At 42.8% G+C, this 21,429-nt stretch overlaps 1 protein-coding gene across 1 annotated transcript in view; it reads right to left on the bottom strand.

Annotated features, from left to right (window-relative positions):
* The window catches only part of HLCS (holocarboxylase synthetase), a 191,338-nt gene that overhangs the window by 14,540 nt on the left and 155,369 nt on the right, over nt 1-21,429 (bottom strand). The gene's annotated exons all lie outside the window — the stretch shown is intronic.

Genomic DNA, 21,429 nt, shown 5'->3' with positions numbered 1-21,429 from the left:
TGTTAGATTACATTTCTTTGGAATATCCTATCAGATTCTTTCTCCCCCCCGGCTGATGTGGTGTCCCTTCTTCGAGTGACAACTAGCAATTCCTGACATTTGTTTCTACTTACAGTGCGTTTCTGTCTGAACACTAGAACATAATCATAACAGAAGTTTCTGATTATTCAGAAAACTAATATGGTGGCAATAAAGCCGTTTAAAACACACACTATCCCCTGAGAACTAATTATGTTTTAACTATAGTAAATAAATCTACACCTTCTGAGAACTCAGGAGAACCTTGGATCCTTTTAGGCTTGAGTTCTGCTTTTAAAATGGTTTTATTTAAAAGAATACAAACTTCCCTTTGGGGGACAGGTAGAAAAGTGCACTGTATCTCCACCAAATGAGTCGACATTAACTTTTTTTTCTTTTCTCTCTTTTTTTCCCCAGAAAAGGAAAGGGAAAAAAGTCCCTCACTCTGAGAATTTCCTCCCAGTTCCATTCTACATATGTAACTCCACGTTACGAAGGTTTTCCTGTGCGTTCCCAGGAGTTGCTGACCAGGTACTGAGCAGGCACAGTTCACCGCCGGTTTATCAGACAAAGCAAAACATCAGGTTTGTCCACGGTCAGGGCCGCTGCAGAGGCCTCTTTGAAATACATTTTTGGGGGAGGGAAGTGGCAAGGGCAGGAATGACAGCGAGGTGGTATTTTGTATAAACAAAGTTTCCATGAACGATTCCAGGGTTTCCACAGAACCCCCGTGCTGAGGAGAGAGACCACGCTCTGATAGCCCTTCATCCTCTCCTCCCGGCTCGGGAACGGCTCAGGGAACGGGGTGGAACTTTACACATGGTAAGAGACGGAAAATACTTAAAGGCCAAAACAACCAGGGGGTCTCTGCGCGCGCACGCAGGCTGGCAGAGCCTCGCCGGGCGCAGGCAGACCCGGTGGGGAGGAGCCAGAAGACCCCTTGACTTGCTAAGAAGAGCCTGGCCACGTCAGGCAGGGGCCGGGCCAGTCCGACAGGCACGGGGCATTCCCAGCGAGCAGCCAGCCCCCCTGTCCGGGTGCCAAGCCCACTTCCATCTCACATGAAATACAGCTCCAGAAGTATTTCTCTTGGACACCATGAATAACCCATTGAGATCGACTCTGCCGACACACTGTTGGGCTCCAAGAATAAAGCGTCCTTTTCTTGCGTTGGAGTGGCAGAAAACCCTAAGAAGGAAACTTTATCCGCGCAGGGAGGTAACATTGTCTCCTAGGAGCCTCTTGCTTCCCAGAGAGACCCAGCAGCCCTTCACCTGGGCTCCTAAGGCACGAGCTCTGGGGCGACGATGCCTAACAAATGTTTCTATGGGAAGGGGTGCGGGGGATGATTTTGCACGTTGTGAGCTGATTGCAAAGGCTCTCTCCGTGGCAGAAATCTAGGATGTTCTGTAAATGAACATGCAGACAGTAGAAGGTCATGTCTATAGGAAGCGGTGGTGATGGTGGAATTAGGCGAGGGGAGGCGGGGAGGTTCAGAAAACAAACACAGACTTTTCTAGAACAAAGAGAAATGATGAAGGGAACATATGCACTAAACCGCTGGAGCTTTGGCAGCAGTTAACAGGGCATATTGATGAGAAGACTGAGCTTGTGCTGCTGAAGGCCAAGAGGAAATTCTGCGAGGAGGGAGACAATGGGGGGGGCAGGGGGACTGGGGGTGGTGTAATGCTTAGTTTGAGGCCAGTGGAGGCCGCCAGATTTATTTGTGCTATCTAAGATAACACTGGGGGCTAAACCACACGGCTCACGGTCAACAAAGAAGCATTTATGAACGTTTGCAAAATCTCAATTTTGCATCTCTGAAGATGAAGTCTCTAGGTTACTTTAGCAGAAAGGAGACACCATAAATGCATTTCCATCCCGAGCTGATGTCATTCTCACAAAAGGAAACAGAAAAAGGAGGGGTAAAAAAAAAAAAAGGAGGGGGTTACATAATGACTACCTCCCTGCCTCTGTGCTTTTTTTCCTTGTTGGCAAAGGCTGTTTAATAAATGGTTTCTGTGAGTGGCAGCAGAGGGCATGCACTGTATACCAACCGGGCACGCGAGGAAAGTGCTCTGTTTTTGTACACTTCCCTTCGGTCTGAAACATCCAGAGCTCCCAAGGCTCACTTGGCAAACAGGACAGCGTCCTGACCACTTTGTTACTAAGGACATCACAGTTCCTACTGGGTTCCCTGCCAACCGGAACGTCCTAAATTTCACGTTGTTGTTGGAATTAAGTTTCAATAATTAAAACTAACCAAGGGACTTCCCTGGAGGCACAGTGGTTAAGAATCTGCCTGCCAATGCAGGGTACACAGGTTCGAGCCCTGGTCTGGGAAGATCCCACATGCCGCGGAGCAACTAAGCCTGTGCGCCACAACCACTGAGCCTGTGCTCTAGAGCCCGCGAGCGACAACTACTGAGCCCACGTGCCACAACTACTGAAGCCCGTGCGCCTAGAGCTCGTGCTCCACAACAAGAGAAGCCACCGCAGTAAGAAGCCCGTGCACTGCAAGGAAGAGTAGCCCCTGCTTGCCGCAACTAGAGAAAGCCCGTGCGCAGCAACAAAGACCCAATGCAGCCAATAAATAAATAAATAAATAAATAAACTTATTTTTTAAAAAAACTAACCAAGAAGACAGGCCAGTATGAGTTAGTGAAAATTCTGAATGAACAAAAGTTTAAATACAGACCCAGTCAATCCACTTTGAGGATTCAAACCTAAGGAAATAGTCCACATTCACCACTGTGTTATAAAAGTAAAAATTTGGAAATTACATAAAAGTTCAGTAGGGAAATGGTTACGTAAATTACGTTACATGAGGTCAGTGGAATAATTTGTAATCATTAAAAAATGATAGTTATGAAGACTATGTAGCAACATGGAAGAAATGCTTTCAATAGAATGTTCAATTTAAAAAGCAGGATATGAAACCTACATATACTTTTATCCCAAATGTGTAAAATTCACAGAAAAAGGGAGGAAGGAGATTTGACAAAACAAAAACTGTGGCTACATTAGCATGATTTTTTCTTTATTTTTAAACGTTCTTTAAGATGACTGCTTACCTTTAATTTTAAAATACTTTTGAAAAATTTGGGGGGAAAGAAGCATGGTTTTTATGTTTAAATATAATATTTGTAAATATTTCAAAGAACAGGACTGAAAGATCTGCTTTAAAAATAAGATAATAACAGTTACCTTCAGCACGCATTTTATTATAACCAATGAGCAAGACCTTATTTGATAAGTAATTAATGAGCAGAAACTCTTAAAGCCAGTCTGTTCATGTGCAATGGGAGCCTTAAACATTTTACACCTTCTGACTCAGTGACTACACGCCTAAGATTGAATTCTAAGGAGTATTCAGACAGGGAAATAAAATAATTCAGGGACACAACTATTCATCACAGCATTACACAGTGAAAAAAATCATATATAATACAAACTGTCCATGACAGAGGAAAGAAAAAAATCATAATATCCCCACATGAAAAAACATCATATAGCCATCAGTGATACAGGCGAATGTCCATTGAACACCACGAGACGACTTAAAGAGGGTAGAAAATCCTATATACGGCATGATTCCAATGATGCTTTAAAATACACTTTTAAAAATTGTTAGGAAATATACCAAAATATTAGCTGTGGTTACTTTAAGGAGTGTAATTATTGGAAAAATACAGCAAAGGACAAAGCAGAAAAGTCATCCAAAGAAGTCCTTCCTCTCATTAGAAATGTACGTGCTTCTATACTTTTTCCCCTTAAAAAATACTACACACACACACGATATATTTTACAAAAAAAGTTCCTGATGACTGGAAACACTGCTTATTTTGGAACTCTTAAAATAATGTAGATATTTAGTTATGGACACATTTTTATTATGTTGATAATAAAAAAGGCTTAAAAATAGCATCATGGTATGATCCCATCTATGTAAGCTATGTATTCCTATGTGCATACATAGAAGAATACAGGACACCTATTAACAGTGGTTATCTCCAGAAGGTGGAAGCAGAATTATGTGATGATTTAAATTTCTTCATTATGCTATTCTAAGTAATCTCTGGGTGGTAAGATTTCAAGTGTTTATTTTCTTTATACTTTTCTGAATTTTCCACGATTTCTATACTTGGAGTGCATTCATTTCAAAATCAGGAAAAATGCTATTAAAGAAAAGATTTGTTAAAATCCAACTTTTCTTTAACCTACAGTTCACTAGCTGGTGAACAACTTCCTCCCTTCAGAGAGATCGCAGATCTGCCACGCAAGAGCAGCCCACTGTCCGAGCTTTACCAGGCTCACTGTACGAATTCTCCTATAACACACGAATGGCGGTGCCTGTCCCTCACGCTCATTCCCTGGCAGAGCACGTGGCCTGTGCGAGGTGGCAGGCCGAGTCCAGTTAACGTCCATGCACAGGCTCCCTCAGGGCTGGGGAGAAGGCATGCAGAAGGCTGCCAGCATCCTTGGGGGTCTCCACCCTGGGAGCCCTGAGGAGCTTCATCAACTCACGCTGGTGCCCATGCTGTGCCTTGTCTTCTCCCCCCAGTCTTCTCAGTTCAGACTCTCCCTCTCCCAAGCCTTCAGAAAGACATATTCTCAGAGAATCCCCCCCGCTCCATGTTTTCTATGTGAAAAAAAAGACCCAATACGGGGGGCAGGGATGAGGTGGAAGGAGAAGAGGACCCAGGCAGTCACACACTGATGGCTAACAACTTATTTCTGATTTTGAAAACCTTTACTGGAAGATGAACTCTCACTATTCATAACTGTATTTACTTCTATGTAGTTCAAAGGAAACTGTGTTAAACTTCATTTCAAAAACTATTTTTTTCAAATGTATTAGATTGTGAACACCAACTATTATATTTGGGTATCAGTTTTTAAAAAGTTAACAAGCTAAAATATAAAGATATTTTATTTTTTAAAGAGTCTTACTCTAAGAGTACAATCATTTTTAAAACAGTTGCCTTCTATGCAAGAATGCATAGGATTGTTTTTTGAAAGAAAATGAGTAGTGTTTTCTGCTCCCAAGAACACGTAGACTGGAGCAAGGAAGGTGGGAGGGCTCTGCCATGCATGGGGCTGTGGTCTGGGGTGGAAGGTGCTGGACCCCGACCAGTGACTTCTGAACGGAGAGCTAGCCATGTGGGGGGCAAAGCTGAGATTGCTCCTGGCAGGAAAGGAAAGGTTCCTGAGGAACTTTAGAAACATTGCGGGTGGAGATGACTCAGACAGGAAATGGGACAGATCTGGATTCAAACCCCCTTGTTGATATGAACTAACACTGAGTAAGGGGCATGTCGCTCCACCTCTTCAGTCACCTAGGAAATGGTCTCGCTCTCCGTAAGATTGGAGCATGAAGGAATACACAAGATGCTCTGATGCAGGGTAGGGGCTTAAATGTATCACTTACTCTTTGTTGTGTAGATCCCAGAAGGCCTTCAATTTCCTCTTCTTGGAGATAAAAAGGATGGTCAGAGGGAAGATGGGGAGGAAAACAGTGGTGGAAAGTGTATGTTTCAGGACCCTTCACAAATTCTAGAGGTAATGCCTCTTCTCTGTACCTCTCGCCCACCTCCCCCATCTCTCTTACCTACACACACACTAACGTGATCTGAACCTGGACTAAAAAGCTTTCAGATTAACACAACCGGGTTGCAGAATCCTCACTTCCAGTTCTAGGGTCTCTGAACCCACTTAGCAAAGCTATAAACCATTGGTTGAATTAGCTATTTGGCTTTTTAAAAATAACACATTATTTAGGTTATTGCTTACAAATACTTTTGGTCACTTATACACAGCGGCACAACAGTTTTACTAATATATTCTTCCATTATCTTCTGGATTGGGCATTTAAAACTACACTGACCTGTCATCAATCTACCTTTTTGTAATGCTGTCAAATAAGTAAGCTTTAGATCATATTCCTTTATTTGTGTTTTCTGTATAACAGGATGCGCATTTCAGTTAGAGGCAAAGTGGGAATTTGGACTGCTCAAGAGTAGAACCATCACCACCTTCCCCCTGGGTGTTCCCCAGAAGCCGAGGCCCCACCTGTATTTCTGTTGAAGGATGTCTGTGGGTCAGATGCTCTGTTAGATTTCCATATCTCCTAGCATACCAATCATTCATAGATTTTCATCTAATCTTCCCCATTTCCAACATCATACAGAACAGCATCTACACTACTGCTAAATCATTTAACTGCTCACAGGGAGGGAGTCCTGTGGATTCAGCTTCCAGAATGAGGCACCTTTCTAGTACATCAAGCATTTGTTGATGTTGGTCTGTATTATTCAAGATGAACACAAACCATTGTCTCTTACCCCTGACACTGCACCATAAATACTGGATGTCTGAGCATCACCTCCTACCTTAGACCAGTGCTGTTACAGAATTCACAGATGGACAGCTAAACTTGTGTAGACTGAACTACTCATGGCACCCACAACTACCTCTGAGGCCAAGCCTACAAGACAGTCCTGATCCTAGACCCTCGGCACAGTTAAACCTGCCGCCAAAAATGGGAAGTCAGATCATGTCTAACCCCTCCACTAGGAGTCCCCGGATCACAGGATCTTCTCAACCCACTTCTCAGGCTGATCAGAGCCCATCATCTTCAGCTGGGTGTGGAGGGGCTCCACCATGGGGCCATCGCCATGGCTCATTTACCCCAACAGAGGGCCTTCTGTTTTGAAATGCAGCTGCCATTTCAGAAGATGGACACTGACTCATCTTGACCACGTCTGTCTCCAAGCAGACATCTGGGAATCGCTTTCCTGAAGGCACTGTACATGTTTCAACTCGGTCACCTGGAATCAATGCCGATTTTCTGCACTTTACATGCATTATCTCATCTAAGCTTTACAAGTCAGATGAGGACACAGTCTTGGAAAGGCAAAAACCACTTCTATAAATAGGCCACTGAGCCAGCAAATCAGGAATTCAAATCAAGGTCTGGTTGGTTCTAAGACCCATGATATTTTGTTTTTCATTTTGTTTTTAATCTTTTACTTTGAAATAATATCAGACTTACAGAAAACTTGCAAGGATAGAGTATAAAGAATTCCTGGGCTTCCCTGGTGGCGCAGTGGTTGAGAATCTGCCTGCCAATGCAGGGGAGACGGGTTCAAGCCCTGGTCTGGGAAGATCCCACATGCCGCGGAGCAGCTGGGCCCGTGAGCCACAACTGCTGAGCCTGCGCGTCTGGAGCCTGTGCTCCGCAACAAGAGAGGCCGCGATAATGAGAGGCCCGCACACCGCGATGAAGAGTGGCCCCCGCTTGCCACAACTGGAGAAAGCCCTCGCACAGAAACGAAGACGTGACACAGCCATAAATAAATAAAAATTAAAAAAAAAAAAAAAAAAGAATTCCTGCATGCCCTTCACCCAGCACCCAGATTTCCCAACTGTTAACTTTTTACCAAACAGGCTGCTCCGTATCTGTCTGCCTGTCCGTAATTCTTTTTTCTGAACCATGTGAGAGTAAGCTGCAGCCATAATGTCTCTCTATCCCTATATACTTCAGTGTATCTTTCCTTAAAATTAAGGGTATTGTTTTACATAATCAGAGTACAATTATCAAAATTAGAAACTTACCATTGATACAACACAGCTATCTAATCCGGGGGTCAGCAAACTTTTTCTGTAAAGGCCAGATAGTAAATATTTTAGTCTTTTGTGAGCCCTATGGTTTTTGTTGCAACTGTTCAACTCTGCTGTCTGAGCAAAAAAGCAACTGTAGACAATATGTAAATAAATAAATCTGGCTGCGTTTCAACAAAACTTTATAGACACAGAAATTTGAATTTCATATAATGCTCATGTGTCACAATACAGAATTTATTTTAATTAATAGACTTTCTTTTTTGCGTGGCTTTAGGTTTATAGAAAAACTGAGCAGGGAACTCCCGGGCGGTCCAGTGGTTAGGACTCCATGCTTCCACTGCAGGGGGCCCTGGTTCGAGTCCTGTCGGGGAACTAAGATCGCGCATGCCGTGCAGCGTGGCCAAAACAAACAAACAAACAAACAACCCCCTCAAAAAAAACCAGAAAAGGAAAACCCGAGCAGAATGTACAGGGTTCCCATATACTCCCTCAACGCCCACCCCATCCCAGTTTCCCTATAATTAACATCTTATATTAGTGTGGTACATTTGCTATAATTGATATAATATAATTGTATATTAATACACTGTTATTAACTAAAGTCCATAGTTTAATAGTAGGATTCACTCTTTGTATTGTACAGTTTCACGGGTTTTTTGACAAATGTATAATGACATCTATCCACCACTACAGTATCATATAAAATAGTTTCACTGCCGTAAAAAATCCCCTGTGCTCCATCTATTCATCCTCCTTTTTCTCCCCTCACCCCTGGCAGCCACTGATCTTTTTACTGTCTCTATAGTTTTGCCTTTCCCAAGATGTCATATAGATTTTACTTTTTAAAACTTTTTTCCAACCATTTAAAAATGTAAAAAAAAAATTCTGCGTGCTTAGGTGGTACAAAAACTGGCAGCAGGCCATAGTTTGCCAACCCATGATCTAATCTATGGAATTTGGTCAAGTTTCATCCACTGTCCCAACAAGGCCCTTGATAGTAACACACAATCTGCCTTCTGCTTGAGGATCTAATCCAGGATCATGTGTTGCATTTAGTTGCCATGTCTCCTTAGTCTCTTTAATCTGGTTCTGTTCTTCATTTTGTGTTTCATGACCTAGACATTTATTGAAGAGTGGAGGCAGTTATTTTATAAAATGTCCTTTAATTTATTTATGTATTTATTTATTGTTTAATATTTATGTATTTATTTATTTTGGCTGTGCCGGGTCTTAGTTGCGGCACGTGGGATCTTTTTCTTTAGTTGCAGCATGCGGACTTCTTAGTTGTGGCATGGGGGATCTAGTTCCCCAACCAGGGATTGAACCCACGCCCACTGCATTGGGAGCGTGGAGTCTTAGCCACTGGACCACCAGGGAAGTCCCTGTCCTTCAATTTAGATGATCTGAAATCTCATGATTAGACTCAAATTAGCATTTTGGCAGAAACACACATTAGTGAGAGTGTATCCTTCTCAGTGCACGGTATCAGGAAGCACACAGTGTTGCCTCGTCCCAGTATTGGTGAGTTAACTTTGAGCCACTTGGGTAGGGTGGTGTGTGCTAGCTTTTCCACTGTAAAGTTATTGTTTTTCCACTGTAGTTAATTAAGTACTTCTGGGGAGATAAAATACATATCATGTTTCTCATGAAATTTAATCTACTAGTGTTAGCATCTGTGGAGGATTTTACTTGAATCAATTATTTATTTGATGGTTGCCAAAGAGTGGTTTTTCTGATTCCATCATTTCTTCCATGTGTACTTGTTGGGATGCTACTATAAGGAAGAGCTTTTTCTTCTCTCCGCACTTACTTTTCTTTCTTCCTTTCTTTACAGCAGAATGGACTTGTGGAGCCTTATTTATCCAACCGAATATTTAATTTCCTATCATTATTTATTCTGATGCTCATATTATGCCAGATTTGGCAAGTAGAAGCTCCTTCAAGCTGGTGTCTGTCTCCTACTGACAAGTCCCTGTCATCGTTCAGCACTTCCTTACTTTTTTTGGCATAAGAAGAGGTTCCACAACCATCTTGAACTTTCTCAGAACAAGCCCCTGGAATTGGCCTTTTCTCCAAGGAGCTCTGGTTCCTTTTACTGGAGAATGGTATTTAAAAAACAAATCTGGGTGTTAGGAAAGAACAAAAAAGTATGTGTGTTTCCTTCCTTCCTTCCATCTATCCATCCATCCATCCATCTTAAAAACCATGAATTCATTGAAAACTCCCAGTTCCAATCCAACAGCACTAGGTCCACTTTATTCTCCCTCTTTTTATATTTGTAACTTCCTTCTCCAATAATGAGGTCTGGCTCCCATTATCTCAAATATCTTGACTTATTTGCTCAATACTCTAACATTCAAAAAGTGGTTTCAGAATTGCTGACCCATGCTACTGTGAAAAACAAACTTACTAACTAGGGTTCAATATTTATCCATAGTTTTTTTTTGTCTTTAGCCTAAGGGTATATAGTCAAATATTGTGTTTTAAAGTTTTTAGGGTTTGTTCTTTTTCTCTCTTACCTGAGTGTGGTTATGCTAGTCTTCTGAAATAAGGTGAGGTTTAACTGTACTTCTGTACTCCATTATAGGGTCATGCTCCCCTCCCTCCTTGTTTCTTTATTCTTTAGCTTGGTTCCAAGAGTAAAAACTGTACAGAGGGACTTCCCAATGGCAGAGTGGTTCAGAATCCGCCTGCCGCGATTTCCCTGGCGGTCCAGTGGTTAAGTCTTTGCCTTCCAATGCAGGCGGTGCGGGTTCAATCCCTGGTCGGGTAGCTAAGATCCCACATGCCTCATGGCCAAAAAAACCAAAACATAAAACAGAAGCAATATTGTAACAAATTCAATAAAGACTTTGAAAATGGTCCACATCAAAAATCTTTAAAAGAATTTGCCTGCCAATGCAGGGGACACGGGTTCAAGCCCTGGTCCGCGAAGATCCCACGTGCCGCGGAACAACTAATCCTGTGCACCACAACGACTGAGCCTGCGCTCTAGAGCCTGCGAGCCACAGCTACTAAGCCCGCGTGCCACAACTACTGAAGCCCGCGTGCCTAGAGCCAGGGCTCCACAACAAGAGAAGCCACCACAATGAGATGACCGCGCACCGCGACAAAAAGTATCCCCTGCTCTCCGCAACTAGAGAAAAGCCCGCACGCAGCAAGGAAGACCCAAAGCAGCCAAAAACAAATTAAATAAATAAATTTATTAAAAACAAAACTGTACAGAAAAGTAAACTCTGAGAAGTGTCACATTTCCCCCCACTTATCCCTTCTATCTAAGTCTCCCCATCAAACTCTTTTCTATAATTAACAATTCAACTAATCTCACTAGTTTCTGGTTTATTCTTCCTGTGTTTCTTTATGAACAAATGCATAGATACTTGCATATTTTCTCATTTCTCTTGCTTCTTTACAGAAAGTTACCATTTTGTATTCTACTGTCTTTTGGGTTTTTTTTTTCACTTAATATAACCTGAAAACACTGTTTAGACATTCATAGAGCTATTATTCCTTGTTCTCTTCTAAAGCTGCCGCGTAGTGTCGCATTGTGTGGATGGAGCATAGTTTATTCAACCACTCTCCTATGTGCGTTTAGGTAGTTTCCAAAAATGACGGTATGTATAATGTACACCCTTGTTCACACATATTTTTGTACTGTTGGCGATGTATCTTCATGGTAAATTCCTATAAGTGCGATTCTGGGTCAGAGGATAAGTAACTGCATATTTAACTTCATGAGATACTACCATAGAGTGTGATATCACACTTTTTAGTTTTTGCCAATCTGATATGTAAGAGTGGCATTTCATTGTACTTGTAATCTGCATTTCTCTTGTATGTGCAGTTTTCATTATATATAAACACACACACACACACACACACACGTATAGTGAATTACCTGTTAGTGTCTTTTGCCTATTTTTAAGAGTTTCTAATATATTAGGAAATATTAATGCTTTATCTGTGTTATCTTGCCAATATTTTCTCCAAGTTAACTGTTTGTCTTTTGATTTTTTTTTTTAATAAATTTATTCATTTATTTATTTATTTTGGCTGTGTTGGGTCTTCATTTCTGTGCGAGGGTTTTCTCTAGTTGCGGCGAGCGGGGGCCACTCTTCATCGCGGTGCACGGGCCTCTCGCTATCGCGGCCTCTCTTGTTGCGGAGCACAGGCTCCAGACGCGCAGGCTCAGCAGTTGTGGCTCACGGGCCCAGTTGCTCCGCGGCATGTGGGATCTTCCCAGACCAGGGCTCGAACCCGTGTCCCCTGCATTGGCAGGCAGACCCTCAACCACTGCACCACCAGGGAAGCCCTCTTTTGATTTTATTGATGGTGGTTTTTATCATACCACAATTTATTCTTTTTAAATAGTCAAATGTATCGATTTTTTTCTTTTACTGCCTCTTGTTTTTGTGTCTTCAGAGCCTTTCCCTATACCCAAGTTATGCAGGAACTCATCCACTTATTTCTAGTACTTAAAGGGCTTCACTTTTTAAATTTAGAACTCTGATCCATTTGGAGCTTATTTTTGTATATGGTGAAAGGTATGGAACTGATACTATCTTTTTTTCCCAAATGTCTCTCAAACTGTCCCAGGACCATTTGTTAAAAATTATACCTTTGCCCTAGGAACTTGAGATGCCACCTTTATTATATACTAAATTTCTGTATGTACTTGGGTCTATTTCTGGACTTCCTATTCCTTTCTGCTGCTCTCTCCATTTATTCATGTACCAGTAAAGCACCATTTTAATTACAGAGGCTTTGTAGTGTGTTTTAAAATCTATCAAGCCTAGGGCCCCCTCATGGCTTTTCTTTTTCATTGTTTCCTGGATATATATTTTTTTCATTGTTTTCTTGCATATATATATTTTTTCCAAATGAATTTTAGCATCTACTTGTCTGCCTGCATTTAAAAGAAACAAACCAAAAAAACCCAAAAACAACAAGTATTTTTAGTAAAAGTGCATAATTTATAAATTATCTTGGAGAGAACTGACATCTTTGTGGTGTTGAGTTGTCCTATCTATGAGCAAGGAGTGTCTTACATTTGTTCAAGTATACTTTTTTCTGAAAAGTTATGAAAATTTATACTCAGAGTAAGATCGAAATGGGATCCTTACTTTTGTAAGAATGGAAATAGAGTTGACCAAAACTTTTAAAAATTAAATACCACCACACTTGTCCCAAAGTTTATTACCTCTGCCTTGCATGTCTGAAGAGGTATTTTCCCTGCTCTATACACATTCAGTTTCAAATATGCTGGTCGTTCCTAACCAATTTTACATAAAATATCAATACTATAATAAGTAGTTTCCCTACCTACAAGTGGCTGCTGAAACATCTGGGCAGACAAAGCATTGTGAAGGTAATGAATTTCTTCCTCTAGAAAGGGAAGCTCCACCCTGCCACTTTCTGGGCCCTGTTTTTCCACCCCAATACCATTGCCGTTTCAAGGGTAATTATGAGGAAAAATTCCCTACTCCTACCAGCTGGCCCCCAAACCATTGCTTCTTTCACCACCTTGCTGCCCTAGATATCAGCCTTCCTCTTTCCCTCTCAGGCTCAGACCTCTCCAGTGGCTTCCTTGCGCCCCGCCCGGCAGAGATCAAGCAACATGCCAGAGCTTGCTCTACCAGGAAGCTTAGCATCAGCTGAAATCTTCACTCAGTGGGACAAGGGGCCTCTTTCTTTAATGCGGGGCTTTGCTCCATGACATGCTGGGTTTACGGCCCTCATGAACTAAACCTGGTTCAGAATCCAATACTAGAACAGATTTTCGTTCAGATGGTTATTTTCCAATCCTCCCTCCCCAATCCCATTTTCTGCCCAACTCTGTTGACCCCCTGAGGCCGGCTTCTGTTGGGCTCCCTGCTAGCAGAACATTTTATACCCTGCTCCCTAACTGAATTCCACTATTGTTTCAGTTAGTTTTATCTTTGACTCTCTAAGACTTCCCAGGTGTGCCATCATATCAACTGCAAATAGAGATAGTTTTACTTCTTTTTCAATTTGTATGCCTCTAATTGACTTTTCTTATCTATCTGAATGGGCTAATAGTTCTAGGATGATGTTAAATAGAAGTTGAGTATCCTGCCCTTGCTCCCAGCCTTCGGGAAATGCTCTTAGGATTTCCCCATTAAGTAGGACACTAGCTTTTGGTCTCAGAGAATCACTCGCTCTTTCCCAACATTGGGCCTTGTTTTCTGCTCTCACAGATCCTCCAGGGGGCTCTGGGAAATACTATTTCCTCCCTTGCCCCTTCAGACCCAGGGGTGGCAAAGGATTCCCTCTGTGGCCAGTCTCTGGAGACACCCCACATGTAGGGTCTGTCGCCCTGCCCTCGCCTCCATAAGCTTTCCCTTCACCTCAGTTGGATGACCTCAGGTACCCACCATGTGCCCAGTGCAGTGGAAGTACAGTATTCTCAACCCTATTTCAACAGGACACTTGTGAGTAGAGAGGAGAATGAACACAGATGAAAAGGCAGCTTTTCCTGGGGTTTCCTGAAACATTTCTCTCGTAGCTTTGTCTTCATCCTGCCTCTTTAAAAAGAAAGTGCTTCCCATTTGTTAGTTTTTGAGAGTTTTTACTGCCCTTTTATTTTGCTGGATGTTTTAGAATCAATCTTCTTTATTATGTTTATATATTCTTTTCTATTTAAACTTTTTTTCTTTTTTTTCATCTAAAAAACATAGGACCGTACCGCTGAAGGTGTCAGGAAACATGCTCAAATAAGGACGGGCTGCAAAGCCTGCTCTGCCAACAAAATGCCAGTAAAATCTGAAACCCAGGCTCAGACCCATTGGTAACGTTCCAAAATTTAAAACTTAAAGAACTTCTTTATTCCAGTAAATGAGCTTCCTTGTGAATACCATCAAAATCCTGTGCTTTAAAGAGTGAGGGAATATCAGAGGAAGGGGTGGAGAAGGAAAGAATTTGGACGAGTATGAAATTTAATTTAAAAACTATTATGAGAAGTTTAATTTCCCCCTCCCCCAAGTAAATACATAAATCTTTCCCATGCATTTTGTTTCATTTTCCTTCAAAAAAAAATGTTTTAAGGTATCCTGAACCATATGAAACAAGGACAGAGTAAGTCCGGTGGCGTGGAGTTTTTAATAATAAATATACATTTACTGTAAATATACATATACATTTCCTATTAATTAAAATGCCATGTTAGATATATGGGAGATATATGCAAAGAAATCTTAAGTAAAGGTGCATTCTCACTGAAGGTTTAATCAAGTCAGGGGAAAGGATAGTAAGGGTAACCAGCAATACAAGACCATGTGTGCCACCTAAGTCGTAAGGACAATAAGAGGTGTCAGGGTTAAGGGGGAAACAGCTCACTTCATGCAGGGTAGAGTGGCGGGGGAGGGGGTGAGGTCAAGGCAGAGCAAACCCCGAATCGCATTTAAAGATGTGAACACGTGTGGAAAATAAGCTCGCCTTGGTTTGCCTAGGGCATTGTCACTTCCACTCCAAGTCCTGGTGTAACTCAGCTTTGGATGCTCTTCTAAGAGCATCCCCCGGGGCCAGGTGGGATGAGGCACCGCTTTAATCTTAACAGGAAATTGGCAATTAAGTGTGTATCTCTGGGAGAGTACTGGGCCATTCCAACTCCAGCACAACCACCATTCAGCGGGCACTTGGTCTGACCAGACTGAGGGATTGCTGGAGCAGGGATCCTCTGCCACAGCAGGGGGTCACAGAAAACCCAATGGAGATGCTTTGCTGGGGGCATCTCTGGGGGTCACCTACCTATGCCAAGCCCCCATCTCCTCGTAGATAAAACTGGACTCTACCCCTTAACCGCACAGGGCCTCGTGAGGAAGAAACAGGTCGCCCTTCATGGGCACCCTGAGCAGAGCGCCTGGCACACTGCGGGCGTCTAGTTAACTGACCCGGTGGAAGGGATGGATGGCTCCTGGGCGGTAGCTCCTCTAGGACAGGAGGCAACTCCGGCACTCCAGACTGACACAGGGCACACTTCACCCTAGCCGGAGATGCTCTACCACAAGGACATTCTGGAAAAAGAGGAATCATCTTGTGTCTCCATTCTACCTCCCGTGATGGAAAAGTCCTGTGAAAACACCTGATAAAGCTATCAAGTGCTGAGTAATGCTGGTGGTTGTTATTGTCTCCTGGCTGATAAAGATCCAGACCACCTGTGCTGATGACCAGGCCAGAAGTCGCCTCTGCTGTTGGCCCATCAACCAGACGGTTGTCAGGGCTCCTGATGCAATGTAGCGGCCTCGTGCTTATTTCTTTTACTTGTTATTTCTTGGGTTGGCTGGAGTTTGGTCATAGGTTTATTTTCTGTTTCCATTCTGCTGGATTCACTCAACTCCCTCTACTAAACCTTTGGTGACCATTCCCCATAGAACCATGGCATATCCTACAGATAGCAGTTTGTGTTCCAGAAGCTGTACTGTGAACGCATCCCCTTTGCACCCATACTAAATGCCCCGTGGAACACCCAGCAAAATGCCTCTGAGGAACACACGCAGCCAGCAAATCTGAGGGGCACAGCTGATTACCCACCATACCCCGTGTGCTGGGTCCACGATGCAGCTGGGCCGGGCATGCGCGTGCGCAGAGCAAAGCAGCGCAGTACAGGGACCAGAGTGAATTCTCCTGCGGAACGTGGGTACTGACACACTTTTCGACCTACTGCTCACGCTGTCCCAGCGAATGACCCTCAGCAAGCCAAGAACAGTGAACAGAACTTAACATTCTAATGAAATCGCGATTGCTGGCTGTGCTTTCACATAGTGAAACTACCTGGAACTTCTCTTACCGCTTTACGATAAGCACTAAAATGCAAATGCAAAGAGGAAGATGAAAGTTCCTCCTGCAGACCCCGTCTGTAATGAGGCAGAGGAAGACTTGAGGGCAGGGTCTGGAAGAGAGGTTTATGCGCTGCGTTACAGCCAGAGATCATTATAGAAAATGAGTGTGTTATTAAAGGTATCCTCAAGTTATAAAAACTCAGAGGATTTTTAGTGAGGATGAATAAGTTCTTTCGTAAAGATGAAGAATTCATAATACTCTGGAGCACGGGGGAGCTCCGAGTGCAGTCCCCCATTTCCTATAGACTGGGGTGCAGTCATACGCAGGAGTTCTTTAATTGCTAGTAGTTGGATTTTGTTGTTTTCCTAGGGCACTGTGTGTGTGTGTGTGTGTGTGTTTGTGTGTAAGACGAGGAATATATTCTTTGATTAAGAAAGTTCTAGTGGGTATGAGAAAGTCCCTCCAGTTTGCAAATGAGTGCACTGATTATCCTATTAGAAAAAGGCAACAAAATATCCCGTCTCCTACAGCCACACAAGCCACCTGACATAATTTGTTTATGCTTCTTAAACAGATTACACCACCTCCTCAATTAGTTTTCACAAAGAGAATGAAATCTTTGAGTCAGACAACTGTAGTCTGGTGTGGTGGGGAAAAAGTTCTTTAATGCAGTTCTACTTTTTTCAAATGCATTCAATTAATTAAAGTATGCTAAAGAATGACTTTGGGCTTGAACTACTAAAGTAATTTAAATATTTTGCCTATAATTTTGCTTGTGCCCATCAACAAAGGAAATTCCAATTTTATCTCTGTCCAGATAATCATAAATTCTAAATTCGAGGAGGTTAAATTGTTTTCCTTTACCACGGTTAGAAGTATGTAGGATATTTAATTTATGAAAGTAATAATCATACTATATATAGGTAGTTTGAAAACCAGAAATGAAAGCTTTAATCATTCATCCTAACAACTATTATCACTTTTCCATATTTTCTACTCCCTTCTCAGATGTATGTTTTAAAAGGTTTTAATCTACTAACTATAATTTATTTTAACCTGCTTTTTTAATTGATCTGACCATTTCTCTATATTGTTAGTCTTTCTGTTGACGGATAATATTCCAAGTGATTGTATACAACGTATTTAATTATAAATCTTCCAGAGTATAGATTTTCCCATATATTTGATTATTTCTAAGGGTAGATTACTGGAAGTAGGATTGTTGGGTCAAAGGATATGAACTTATGATTCCTGATAACTACTTCCAAATTGCTTTTCAAAAGGGTTTTCCAGTTTACAATCCAACCAAGATTTAAACAAGGTGTAGGAGTATCTGTATCTGTTTTATTATATCTTTCCCCATCTTGGATATCATTTAAAAACATGTTTTTGGGGGCTTCCCTGGTGGCACAGTGGTTAAAGATTCTGCCTGCCAATGCAGAGGACATGGGTTCGAGCCCTGGTCCGGGAAGATCCCACACGCCTCGGAGCAACTAAGCCCGTGCAGCACAACTACTGAGCCTGCACTCTAGAAGAGCCCGTGAGCCACAACTACTGAAGCCTGCACGCCTAGAGCTCGTGCTCCGCACAAGAGAAGCCACCGCAATGAGAAGCCCGCGTACCACAAAAAAGAGTAGCCCCCGCTCGCCGCAACTAGAGAAAGCCCGTGCGCAGCAACAAAGACCCAATGCAGCCATAAACAAACAAACAAACAAATAAAATAAACTGCAATTAAAATAACATGTTTTTGTTTTTTGGCTAATTTAGTGGGTGAAAATGATGCTCAATGAATTGTGAATTCATTCATCATTGTCCTATGATGTCCTCTTGGCTCCTATATTCAGAGTAAAGACAAAAATAATCACATAGACATATTCTGTGTTTGGCTGCTTTTCTCAGAGTCTTATGTTTCTGTTCATCCACCGAGAAACATCCAGAAGGCAGCAGGAATGTTCCAATCTGGTCTGTCAAGACTCAGACAACCAAGGGGGGCTGTCTGCCCTGGAAGGAGGGTCAGGCGACGCTATATAACCCTTCTGGCAAATCATCAATTCAGTCTGCCTGCAGAGCCCTTGAGTTTCCAGAAGCACGAGATGGCAAATTCTGGTGTTCTCTCCATTTAAAAAAAAAATCATGGAGTCAGCAGAATTTTAAGTCATTCCGTTTACCACCACTGCCTATCTGTGTTGATTTGGCACTGGTGTGGCTTCTGGTTTTTTTAAAGGAAAGAATTCAGGTGTTGGACAATGTGCTTCATAAACAGAATAAAATGAAGTAATAAATTAAGGTGTGCCTTAGTTTGAGCTTGCTTATATTTACAGTGGGTTAAATATAACTTATCGAAAATCTTCTGGAACATGAATCATAATAGAAAAGATTTCACATTGGGAAAAAAGCAAGGTATGGGCTTGTCCAAAACAAAATCCATACACACCTTGCTGTGCCTTGGGTAACCCTAAAAAACACTTTTGATTATAAAAAATTTCAAACATACTTACAACTAGCAAGAATCGTGTAAGGAGCCCGCACTCCATGCTATCAGTGTCAACAATGGATAAGCCCTTTAATTTTTACAAACTGGAATGACACTCCCACCGCTCACCCAGCTCTCCTCGCCAGGAGTCCAGTCTTCCCAGCAGCCAGTGACTCTCAGCAAGGCAGCTTTTAGCCTCTGCAAGAAGCAGCACGTTCAACTGCCAAATTCCTGCTGGGTCGGCCAAGAGGTAGGAACCAAAAATGAAAAAACATGAAGGATTTGTTTTCTAAAAGCAATACATCAAACATAAAAAGAGCTCTTTTGTATGAATTTTCAGTGCGGGAGCCACAGAGGAGAAAATCATTCTCCCTCACGGGAGGAAGCAGCTTGACCTCACCTGTGACTTTGCTCTTACAGTGTGGATTTTTCTCACCCCATTAAATGTAACCTATTCTACGTGGGTTTGTACCATATGAAACAAATAGAGAGTGACGGGGAAACCGCCAACGGGCAGGCTGGGGCTGAGCCCAGCACCAGCACCCTGAAAGGCGGGGCCCTCACTGTGCCACGTAAGCAGGGGGCCACAGGGCCATGTGGAATGTGTCTGTTTCAGAGGGGCCTGTTTGCTAGAAGCACAAGGATTATGTTTCCGTGGCTTTAGAAACCTTGTGGGGAGGTCCCCCCAAAAAACAATCTTTGCAAAGGGAAGAGGAAAAGGGAAAGAAAAGAGGGGGAAAGATAAGAAAAAAGAAAACCCAGGTTAGAATGTGGTGTCCTCTCACCACTTAGAAAGGGCCGGTTAGGATGGATGGAGGAACAGGATATCTATGTAACCTCAAAGTATGTTCCCACAAATTCCTTATTAATTACTAGTGGGAGGACTTCCCTGGTGGCGCAGTGGTTAAGAATCCGCCTGCCAATGCAAGGGACACGGGTTCGAGCCCTGGTCCGCGAAGATCCCACATGCCGCTGAACAACTAAGCCTGTGCGCCACAACTACTGAGCCTGCGCTCTAGAGCCCGCGAGCCACAGCTACTGAGCCCGCGAGCCACAACTACTGAAGCCTGCGCGCCTAGAGCCCATGCTCCTAGAAGCCACCACATTGAGAAGCCCGCACACCATAACGAAGAGTAGCCCCTGCTGGCCGCAACTAGAGAAAAGCCTGCACGCGGCAACGAAGACCCAACACAGCAAAAAAAAAAAAAAAAAAAAGCATCCCTCTAGTTATCTTAAAAAAAAAGAAAGAAAGGGCCAGTTAGGATGGATGGAGCAGGTTTCTGCTGTGACCCCCAGAGGAAAAGCAGCAAGATAACACCAGTGTCCAGTAAGGCACGGACCAGCCATGGAAAGGAGTGTGCGCCTTAAAACCCAGGGGGCAGATGTGCTGCCTGTCGTCAAGGCACTCAGGACACTGCTACACAGAACAGGAAAAGACAATCTCAGTACCAGGTCCCTAAATCCCTATCCCATTAACCAGGTGCCAGTAGTGAAACCTATAAAAGGATCCCGGTTAAATCACCTGGCAGCCACTCTGCAGGCTCCCAGTGCTAATCCCTGGGGACAGGCAGCCTTTTCTTCTGTCACACAGCAGGAGAACGAGCTCACTTTGGGACCAGCTGCCACCTGCTCACAAACTGCTCATTGCAGTAGGGCCTGAGTAGAAGTGCCAGGTGGAACCACAGGAAATCGCAGACGGTCCCCTGTTTTAGACCTGCAACAACGGCACTTCCCTGTGATTCCAGCTAAGGAGGAGGAGCATCGCCATCGGCTGATTTCGTTAGGTGAGCTCAGGCGAGCGCCTGCTTTTGATTGTACTCAAGCCTCAGGACAGCGCTCCAAGGTGGAGAACAGTACAACCCCACGTGCAGATGAGGCAACTGAAGTTACTCATCCAGAGTCACACAGCTAGTAAGAGGCATGTCTGGTACCCACAACAAACAACTGCTCCCAAATAATGAAACCAACAGCCAATGTCTCATCTCAAAACCACAGAGCTAATTAAGACCTGTGGTGCCTCTTGGAACTGCAGCCAAGGGCAGGAAAAGGAAGATGGCAGAAAGGCTCTGGGAAGAGAATCCTTCTCCTAATGGCTCAGACTGAAAATGCTATCTACACCCTAACTATAATGGTTATCCTTTTATTTCCTGTGAAGTCACATGCTGAACGACCTTGTGGTAACTGCATCTAAGACTATCCAGAACCTGGGTCTGCTTACCAATACTGGAAGCGGAGGGAAATGTGAAGTAATTCCTCTTCATTCCATCATTATTGAACTTTGCACTCACATATCTTTGTAGAAATATTCACAGTCGAACTTGAATCCCTAATGTATTTTTATCTCTAATTAAATGACCTGTTCACAGGCTCAGTTGGTTTCTACAAAGAGGAGAAGCCTTGACTTTATTTGGATAAATAAAAAGTTAAAATTGTTGAGATCTTTAGTTTAAATTGCCCTTTTCACCTAATTAAAAGCTATTGCACAGCAAAGGAAAACTATCAGCAAAAGAAAA

Source organism: Eubalaena glacialis, chromosome 6 (genome assembly GCF_028564815.1).
Source record: "Eubalaena glacialis isolate mEubGla1 chromosome 6, mEubGla1.1.hap2.+ XY, whole genome shotgun sequence".
NCBI classification, from domain to species: Eukaryota; Metazoa; Chordata; class Mammalia; order Artiodactyla; family Balaenidae; genus Eubalaena; species Eubalaena glacialis.
This window is presented reverse-complemented; position numbering and strand designations above follow the sequence as displayed.